The sequence below is a fragment of the Hyla sarda genome, chromosome 1, assembly GCF_029499605.1.
Source record: "Hyla sarda isolate aHylSar1 chromosome 1, aHylSar1.hap1, whole genome shotgun sequence".
In the NCBI taxonomy this organism is placed as follows: Eukaryota; Metazoa; Chordata; class Amphibia; order Anura; family Hylidae; genus Hyla; species Hyla sarda.
This window is the reverse complement of record NC_079189.1, coordinates 307,923,619-307,933,095: the sequence shown is the minus strand read 5'-3', so window position 1 is coordinate 307,933,095 and position 9,477 is coordinate 307,923,619. Positions and strand designations below refer to the sequence as shown.

Genomic DNA, 9,477 nt, shown 5'->3' with positions numbered 1-9,477 from the left:
TCACACAGCCTGCCTCCCACAGTCCTGACAGACCCTGCCTCCTGGATTCACTGCTTCCTGAAGGTACCTGTGACGAGAAGCCTGAAGCTCAATTTTGTAGTTTGAGGCAACATTCAGTGGTTCTGCCCCTTTTGATCACTCATACTTTTCAGCTCTGCCCTTGCAAGGCCACACCTAGTTGAAATGCTTTAGCCCCCCCTCATAGGGTTGTGGGGTTTCTTGTTTCTTTATTTTTCTTAAAAAGGTTTAAGAATATGGTCACAAGAAACTGAGCCTGGTACTTAATCTGTATTGTCAGATTGGTTTGTAATTTGCATGTGTTCATTGTACTTTGTATGAAGTACTGTATGGTACAGTTAATATCATGATTACTTCCTTGTGACTACTGCTTATCTTGAGATGATGTTCTTTGTATGCTGTTTATCAGGGCTCAAGTCCTGCAGGAACATGTGGGAACTGAGTTCCTGCACTTTTTCCACAGCAAGAACACCATTCCCATTAGCAGTAGTCCTGCAGGACCAGCCCTTATGTGGAAGAATTCCCAAACCCAGGACTTGACACTCACGTTACCGGAACCCCAGGGGATGTGGATGTGCTGGACTTGTGTGGCAGATTACTCAGACCGTACCAGGGAGTGAAGCAGGATGGATTTTCTGCAGCAGGCGGCACCCAGGTCGCTACCCCTGGCATGGCTCGACCACACAGGCAGCTGAGGAGATGCGAGGCACAGGAGGGATAAGGCAGCTCATAGTCATGATAGCAGAAGGTAGGGCAGGTGGCACAGTAGCGTAGTAAGGAACGTAGCAAATGGCCAGTAGGCAGGCGGCAAGGAGCAAGGTCACAGAGCAAAGGATCAGATACACAGCAAGGCAATAACAAGAATGCTTTCTCTCAGGCTCAAGGCAACAAAGATCCGGCAGGGAAGTGAGGAGGGTGGAGGAATTTATCAATGAGCCACAGGTCATCAAATCTTAAAGCTCCGGCACCCGCGTGCCCTAGGGGACAGGGACACGTATGCCTGAGCAGAGAGGCAGAGGCGGGGGCAGGAGAAACACCTGGTGAGTGACGGACAGGAGCTCGCATGCGGGCACGTCCCACGATGCAAGTCCCAGCCCTGTCGGCAGCAGCAAGTAACGAGACCATGAGCTCACGGCCAGCGTGTGCGGCCGGCGTACATAACGTAACAATATATATATATATATATATATATATATATATGGCACGGCCATACGGCAGGTCTATGAAGCAAGCTCCATTTGGTCCCAGCTCCTATTAGCTGCCAGGACCTGCAGCTAATATCGGACACTGGCGATCGGGCCAATGCCCGGCATTAACCCTTTAGATGCCGTGATCAACATTGATTGCAGCATCTAAAATGCTGGAAATACACTCCCAGCAACTCAGCGGTGCTGATTGGGAACTTCGCTGGGAAATTGCGATGTCCTGATCAGTTGAGAGGACGGCGAGAAGGTCCTTACCTGCCTCCTCGCCATCCGATCGGTTATTCAAGGCTTCAATCAGCTTCAGCAGGCTGAAGCAATGGAGTACCGATAACACTGATCAATGCTATGCTAAGGTATAGCATTGAGTAGTGTATGCAATCTAATGATTGCATGAAATAGTTCCCTATGGGAACTAAAAAATATTGTTAAAAAATAAATAAATAAATAAATAAATAGTTAACAAATGTGATTTAACCCCCTCCCTAATAAAAGTTTGAATCACCCCCCCCCCTTTCCAATAAAAATTATTTATATATATATATATATATATATATATATATATATATATATATATGCAGTAATGGCCATAAATGTTGGCACCCCTGACATTTTTCAAGAAAATGAAGTATTTCTCACAGAAAAGGATTGCAGTAACACATGTTTTGCTATACACATGTTTAATCCCTTTGTGTGTATTGGAACTAAACCAAAAAAGGGAGAAAAAAAATCTAATTGGACATAATGTCACACCAAACTCCAAAAATGGACTGGACAAAATTATTGGCACCCTTTCAAAATTGTGGAAAAATAAGAATGCTTCAAGCATGTGATGCTACTTTAAACTCACCTGGGGCAAGTAACAGGTGTGGGCAATATAAAAAAAATTACACCTGAAAGCAGATAAAAAGGAGAGAAGTTCACTTAGTATTTGCATTGTGTGTCTGTGTGTGCCACACTAAGCATGGAAAACAGAAAGAGGAGAAGAGAACTGTCTGAGGACTTGAGAACCAAAATTGTGGAAAAATATCAACAATCTCAAGGTTTCAAGTCCATCTCCAGAGATCTACTGTAGATTTGCCTTTGTCCACAATGCTCCACATTATCAAGAAGTTTGCAACCCATGACACTGTAGCTAATCTCCCTAAGCATAGATGGAAGAGAAAAATTGATGAAAGGTGTCGACACAGGATAGTCCAGATGGTGGATAAGCAGCCCCAAATAAGTTCCAAAGATATTCAAGCTGTCATGAAGACTCAGGGAGCATCAGTGTAAGCGCGAACTATCCGTCAACATTTAAATGAAATGAAATGCTATGGCAGGAGACACAGGAGGACCCCACTGCTTACATAAAAAGCAAGACTACATTTTGCCAGAATGAATTTGAGTAAGCCAAAATCCTTCTGGGAAAACGTCTTGTGGACAGATGAGACTAAGATAGAGCTTTTTGGTAAAGCACATTATTCCACTGTTTACCAAAAACGGAATGAGGCCTTCAAATAAAAGAACACAGTACCTACAAATATGGTGGAGGTTCAACTATGTTTCGGGGTTGCTTTGTGGCCTCTGGAACTGGGTGCCTTGAATGTGTGCAAGGCATCATGAAATTTGAGGATTACCAACGGATTTTGGCTCGCACTGTACAGCCCAGGGTCAGAAAGCTGGATTTGCATCCGAGATCTTTGGTCTTCCAGCAGGACAATGACCCTAAACATACGTCAAAAAGCACCCAAAAATGGATGGCAACAAAGCAATAGAGTTCTGAAGTGGCCAGCAATGAGTCCAGATCTAAATCCCATTGAACACCTGTGGAAAGACCTTACAATTACTGTTGGGAAAAGGCGCCCTTCCAATAAGAGAGACCTGGAGCAGTTTTGCAAAGGAAGAGTGGTCCAACATTCTGGCTGAGAGGTGTAAGAATAAGGGTATCAATAATTTTGGCCAGACCATTTTTGGAGTTTGGTGTGACATTATGTCCTCCCTTTTTTGGTTTAGTTCCAATTCACACAAAGGGAATAAACATGTGTTACTGCAATCCTTTTCTGTGAGAAATACTTCATTTTCTAGAAACATTTCAGGGGTGCCAGCATTTACGGCCATAACTGTGTATGTATGTATGTATATATATATATAAAAACAAAAATAAACATATGTGGCACTGCCACATGCGTAAATGTCCAAGCTACCGGTCAATGGCGTATACATAAAAAAAATTACCAAAGTCCAGAATTGCGTATTTTTGATCACTTTGTATACCCTAAAAAATGTATAAAAGCTATAAAAAAAATCCCATCAAAACAAAAATGGTACCGATAAAAACTACAGATCATGTAAAAAAAATTAGCCCTCACACATCCCCGTATTGGGAAAAAAGTTAAAAGAAGTAAAACAAAATAAAACCTATATAATTTGGGTATCATTGTAACCATGTGGACCTACAAAATAAAGATATGGTGTATTTTTCACCGAAAATTGCTCTGCGTAGAATCAAAAGCCCCAAAATTTACAAAATGGAAGGTTTTTTTTCAATTTTGCACCACAAATATTTTTTTTTTGTTTCGCTGTACATTTTGTGGTAAAATTATTGATATCATTACAAAGTACAATTGGTGGCGCAAAAAACAAAACCTCATATGGGTCTGTAGGTGGAAAATTGAAAGCGTTATGATTTTTAGAAGGTGAGGTGGAAAAAACAAAAGTGCAAAAATGAATTTAAAAAAAAAGGTTTCTAAATATGGTCATGATACCTCTAAGCCTAGTATTTGCACTGTGATAATCTGTGTTGTCAGATTGGTTTGTAATTTGCATATGTTTATTGTATTTGTTGTATGAAGTACTGTATGGCACAGTTAATACCATGGTTCCTTTCTTGTGACTACTGCTTATCTTAAGAGGATGTTCTTTATATGCCACTAGCTGAGTACCCGGTGTTGCCCGGTTTTTCCTTCCTAATCCTTGTTGGGGAGGAAAATCAACAAAGGAGGAAGCTTTTGACTTCATATTCCGTTGACTGTCATATCCCGTCCCCATATCCCATTCTCATATCCCATCCTTATACCACGACCTCCTATCCCGACCTCCTATCCTGTCCTCCTATCCCTTCCTCCTATCCCGACCTCCTATCCGATCCAGTCTTCCTATCCCGACCTCCTATCCTGTCCTCCTATCTCGACCTCCTATCCCATCCTCCTATCCCGACCTCCTATTCTGACCTCCTATCCCGTATTCCTATCCCGACCTCCTATCTCCACCTCCTATCCCGTCCTCCTATCCAGACCTCCTATCCCGACCATCCCGTCCTCCTATCTTGACCTCCTATCTCGACCTCCTATCCAGACCTCCTATCCAGACCTCCTATCCCGTCCTCATATCTTCACCTCCTATCTCAACCCCCTATCTCGACCTCCTATCCCGTCCTCCCATCTCCACCTCCTTTCCCATCCTCATATCCCGACCTCCTAACTCAACCTCCTATCTCGACCTCCTATCCCGACCATCCCGTCCTCCTATCTTGACCTCCTATCTCAACCTCCTATCTCGACCTCCTATCCCGACCTCCTATCCCGTCCTCATATCCCAAAATGCAAGATGTGTACCAGGTATTGAAATATCTCCAGCCGTACGGAAGTTATGTGACAACATACATTTGACATTGATTTCCATGGGACTTTAAACAAAAACCCCGACCCTCACAAATGGGGGTAGTTAAGGGTTAAATTAACTATCCTATATTTCAAGTTTACACATAACATATATTGCTCATAGACTTGTATGGGACTTTGAACAAAAACCCAGACCCTGGCAAATGGGGTGAGCAAAGGGTTAAATTACCTATCCTATGTTTGTTGTTGACATATAAGTAACATGTGTGCCAAGTTTCATGTTAATATCTTTAGCCGTTTGGACGTGATGATGGAAGATACACACACATACACACGTTGAGTTTTATATATATATACTAGCTGAATACCCGGCGTTGCCCGGTTCAAAAAAGGAGGAAGCTTTTGACTTCATATCCCGTCCTCATATATTGTTGTCATATCCCAACCCCATATCCCGTCCTCATACCCCAACCTCCTATCCTGCCCTCCTATCCCGACCTCCTACCCTGTCCTCCTATCCCGACCTACTATCCCATCCTCCTATCCCGACCTCCTATCCCATCCTCCTATCCCGTCCTCCTATCCTGTCCTCCTTTCTTGTCCTCCTATACCGACCTCCTATCTCGACCTCCTAACCTCCTATCCTGTCCTCCTATCCCGTCCTCCTATCCCGACCTCCTATCCCGTCCTCCTTTCTTGTCCTCCTTTCCCGACCTCCTATCTCGACCTTCTAACCTCCTATCCTGTCCTCCTATCCCGTCCTCCTATCCCGACCTCCTATTCCGTCCTCCTATCTTGACCTCCTATCCCGTCCTCCTATCCCCGACCTCCTATCCCGACCTGTAATATGTGTACCAGTTATTGAAATATCTCCAGCCGTACAGAAGTTATGTGAGAACATACATTTCCCATTGATTTGCATGGGACGTTAAACAAAAACCCTGACCCTCACAAATGGGGGTAGTTAAGGGTTAAATTAACTATCCTATATTTTAAGTGGACATATAAGTAACATGTGACCAAGTATTATCGAAATATCACCAGCCATTTGGAAGTTATGCAGTAACATATATTTCCCATAGACTTGTATGGGACTTTAAACAAAAACCCAGCCCCTGGCAAATGGGGGTGAGTAAGGGTTAAATCCCCTATCCTATGTTTGTTGTTGACATATAAGTAACATGTGTGCCAAGTTTCATGTTAATATCTTTAGCCGTTGAAGTTTTTGTGGAACATACGTACACACACACACGTTGAGTTTTATATATATATATATATATATATATATATATATATAATATATATATATATAATATATATATATATATATATATATAGATAGATAGATAGATTTGTTATATAATAAAGTATTTACAAAAATAAGAATAATCAGGTGGACATAGTCATGTGTAGAAAAAAAAACAATAACAACATTCTGACTAAGTTGCTTCCATGTGTTTCATTTCCCTTTCAGCAGAATATAATGTTCAGCCTGTTCAGCTGGTCATACTGGATGCCATGTGCTGCTGAATACTTGTTCCTCGTGTTCATACTCACACTGTAAATAGAAAGCACAACAGTGTTGGATGATGTAATATAGCTACAGAGGCTCTTAAAGAGTACCTGTCATCAAACCATATTGTTTGACTTGTGGCAGTGAACAGAACAGAGCCACCTAGTGGCCATATTTTCAATCACATTAACAACATATAAAAGTTGAGAATTTTAACAGCAAGTAAACAGTAAAGTGTCCTATAATTACATAAGGAACAATATATTAAAAGTTACGTTTGGTGACAGGTACTCTTTAAGAAACAAAACATCATAATAATTTGTCTTGATTTGCATTATACAAATGTACTGTAATAAGCTTGACACCTGTTAGGGCTTTGTGTTCCAGGATAAAGAAGGACTTGAGCCACATTGCATGGGTCTAATTTATTTTGCTCTGTCATCAAGTAGTGCAGATGTTAACATTCACCAAATGAACACTGTGCATGAGGAGGCAAAAGACACATACTGAAGTCTACCTGGGCAGCTGTGGTTTAACTTAAAGGGGTACTCCGCCAATAGACATCTTATCCCCTATCCAAAGGATAGGGGATAAGATGTCAGATCGCCACGGTCCCGCTGCTGGGGAGCCCCGGGATTGCCGCTGCGGCACCCCGCTGTCATTACTGCACAGAGTGAGTTCGCTCTGCACGTAATGACGGGCAATACAGGGGCTGGAGCATCGTTACGTCACGGCTCCGCCCCTCGTGACATCACGGCCCGCCCCCCTCAATTCGAGTCTATGGGAGGGGGCGTGGCGGTCGTCACGCCCCTGCCATAGACTTGTATTAAGGCGGCGGACCGTGATGTCACGAGGGGCGGAGCCATGACGTCACGCTGCTCCGTCCCCTGTATCGCCCATCATTACGCACAGAGCGAACTCGCTCTGTGCAGTAATGACAGCGGGGTGCCGCATCGGCAATCCCGGGGCTCCCCAGCAGCGGGACCGTGGCGATCTGACAGAGGTGTCATCAGAGAGCACTGTGGACAAGACAAAAAAGAAATTCAAAAAGAAAAGAAAAGAACATACATCAGTATTATGAAATAGCATTACTATGATCTATGCAGGCAATCGGCTCATTGCTTATAAAAGATCCCAAGGGGGACCAAAAATGGATCCTTGAACCGCTCTGTAGGTGAATCAAAAAAGTTATAGGGGTCAGGACATGGCAATAAACAATTTTTTTTCAAGTTTCCTATTTTTTTTTCTCATAAATCAGATAATAAATTATCCAAGTTTGGTATCACTGGAATCTTATTGGCCCCGAGAATAAAGTTAGCCTTTCAGTTTTACCCCATTATTGCCCCACCAAAAAAGTTATGGGTCTTAGAAGGTGAGGAGGAAGAAAATGTAACCCACAAATATAATTCAGGGGGTTTGTGAAAGGGTTTACTAAATGGATATGAACAAAATTGGTCATCCCGGAGGAACTAAGGGGTGTTAAAGCAGTGATGTGTATTTTTGTATCTGAAATCTGAGGTTGTTCCTCCAATTTCTGCTGTGGATGTACCATTAGTTTGTTGTAGATGTTATTGATTGCAGCCATTCCTTGGAATTGCTGCGCAAAATCTGTGGAAATAGGTAGCATGCTTCTTATCTGCTAAGACGATTTTTTTTCCACAGTGGCGCCAAAAATCTATGTGGATATTTTCTGTTGCATGTAATGGGGTTTCTGGAAAAACTCTTTCACATGCATTAGACGTAGATTGTCATCAGATTTGACACAGATTTCAGAACAGGATCCTATTCAAAATCCATGTCAAATTCAATGTGTGAATGGCCTACAAAAAAGGTTAATCTGCTGTAAATCCTATTCTGCAGCTGGCAGGAAGATGATATCAGATAGAAATGTCTGAGCTTCTTTAAACAATACATTTTATGGCAGAGACAAAGAGTGACATCCTACTTGTGAGTGAGTGCTCACGGTAGACCGGCCCTTATAGCTGTGACTGTACACAAAATACCCAACAAAAATAGATATTATAGATATTGGGGGAGATCTGAGAACCTGAGCACAGGTAAAGTTGCCCAGTTGCCCATAGCAACCAATCACATTTTTCACAGGCCTTGTTAAGAATGGAAGAAGCAAGCTGATTGGTTGTTATGGGCAACTTTGAATCTGCACAGGTTTTGATAAATCTCCCCCATTATGTTAAAGGTGTACTCTAATTTTTTTTTTTTTTTTATGAACCGGTGCCAGAAAATTAAACAGATTTGTAAATGACTTCTATTTACAAATATTAATACTTTAAGTACTTATTAACAGCTATCCTCAGTATGCTACAGAGGAAATTATTTTCTTTTTTCATTTCTTTTTTGTGTTGTCCACAGTGCTCTCTGCTGACACATCTGTCCGTGTCAGGAACTGTCCAGAGCAGCATAGGTTTGCTATGAGGATTTTCTCCTGCTCTGGACAGTTCCTGATACAGGCATCAGGTGTCAGCAGAGAGCACTGCAAAAAATAAATTCAAAAAGAAAAGAATTTCCACTGTAGCATACAGCTGCTAAGAAGTACTGGAAGGGTAAAGATTTTTAAAATAAGTAATTTACAAATCTGTTTAACTTTCTGGCACCAGCAGGTCCCGGCTGCTATTAACCCCTCAGTAGCCAGGCACCCGCCGGTAGTGTCCGACATCGGCGATCGTGCAGATGTCCACCATTAACCCCTCAGATGCCGTGATCAATACAGATCACGGTATCTGCGGCAGTGCGGTACTTTGAATGGATGATCGCCTGCATCGCTGCCGCGGAGATCTGATCATCCAGCATGGTGGCCAGAGGTCCCCTCACCTGGCTCCGGCCGTCTCCCGGGGTCTTCTGCTCTGATCTGAGATCGAGCAGACATTAGCAGAAGATCACGGATAATACTGATCAGTGCTATGTCCCATACATAGCACTGAACAGTATTAGCAATCAACTAATTGCTATGAATAGTCTCCTATGGGGACATAAAAAGTGTATAAAAAAAGTAAAAAAAATGTAAAACAAAAAAAGTAAAAAAATTTGAAAAATCCCCTCCCCCAATAAAAAGTAAATCATCCGTTTTTCCCATTTTACCCCCAAAAAAGCGTAAAAAAAATAATACACATACAGTGATCCCCCG

General features: G+C 42.3%; 1 long non-coding RNA gene across 1 annotated transcript; it reads right to left on the bottom strand.

Annotated features, from left to right (window-relative positions):
• Positions 1-6,161: 6,161 nt before the first annotated feature.
• LOC130271160 (uncharacterized) lies at positions 6,162-8,253 on the bottom strand. The gene is made up of 3 exons (XR_008843559.1): positions 7,404-8,253; positions 6,701-6,813; positions 6,162-6,380 (listed from the first exon to the last, which is right to left on the bottom strand). It is a non-coding gene; the product is annotated as an uncharacterized LOC130271160 (long non-coding RNA).
• Positions 8,254-9,477: the final 1,224 nt, after the last annotated feature.